The sequence below is a fragment of the Poecilia latipinna genome, unplaced genomic scaffold, assembly GCF_001443285.1.
Source record: "Poecilia latipinna isolate Pla-1442-1.1 unplaced genomic scaffold, P_latipinna-1.0 Scaffold1876, whole genome shotgun sequence".
NCBI classification, from domain to species: domain Eukaryota; kingdom Metazoa; phylum Chordata; class Actinopteri; order Cyprinodontiformes; family Poeciliidae; genus Poecilia; species Poecilia latipinna.
This window is the reverse complement of record NW_015114492.1, coordinates 112,321-113,529: the sequence shown is the minus strand read 5'-3', so window position 1 is coordinate 113,529 and position 1,209 is coordinate 112,321.

Sequence of the window (1,209 nt, the reverse complement as noted above, 5' to 3'; positions counted from 1 at the left end):
TCACACAGGCAACCCCCGCAGGAAGCCCTGGCACCTCCCCCTTAAAGCACCCTCTGCCCCCTCCACCCACTCCTCACCCTGTCTGTTCTCTGATCTCACTCAGCAGGCCGAAGCCACAGAGCTGACGGTGAGGTTGAAACGAGAGGGGAGAAGAGGAGAGAGAGAGGAGAGGGAAAAAAATTGCAGAGTTGCAGTAAGATTATTGGCTATTCATATTCTGCAACATTTCTAAGTCAAGATTCAGGCCAGACTTATTAAGGGAAATAATTTTTAACAATATCCAAAAGAATTGTTTTGGTTGGAGGCAAAAAGCTCCAAGCAATTACATTTTATTTTGACTTTACTTTGACTATTATTATTTTAAGCAAAAAGCCTGGTTCACTGTAAACTTGTTCAAGACACAATCAGTTCTTGGCTGCCCTGCCCTTGTCTAATGCAGCCCTGGGCAACTACCCATATCATGAAGCACCTCTACCTGCATTTGTTTAACCTGTTTAACTTTATACACACTTGACACTTTGGCAGGTGTTTTTTTTTTAATTTTTATTTTTATTTTTTTTTATTTCCATTTGTGAGCCACTCTGGATAAAAGTTTTAGCCACACGCTAAAAAAACCACAAAATCTTACCAACTATTTTTGGTCCAGTTTCTAGTAAAAATATCTTAGTTCACTGGAAATAAGATAAAAATAACTTACAACTATCTTTTTAGGGAGATACAGGAGCTTGTATTGATTAAAAACAGAGCTACTTCCACCAGCAGATTTTTCCACTTATAACATTGAAATTTTCCCAATGTTATAAGTGAAAGAAATCTGCCAGTGGAATTAGAACCTTTTTTTTTATTATCAATATTCGATAATTAGTTAGTTTTGTCTTTTTTTTAAAAGTGAAATAAGGTATTTGAACTAGAAACTCAACAAAAACAGAGATGTTGTGATCCTGAAAGCCGAGTGTCAGTAAGAACAGCAGCTTCTTAAAGAGACAGACGCCCCAATTCCACAGCTTCAATTTGTGAAGTCAAATTTCTTTCAAGTCACATATGATCTGTAGCATTTTTACAACAGAAGGTAACATGGTTACTTGATTGTGGTATAAAAAGGCACCATGTACCTGGAAAATACATAATACCGGCCCTTTAAGAAATCCCGTTTGCTCAATAGTGTTTGCTAACAAACCTAAGGACATGTGGAAGCAATTGGTCACACAG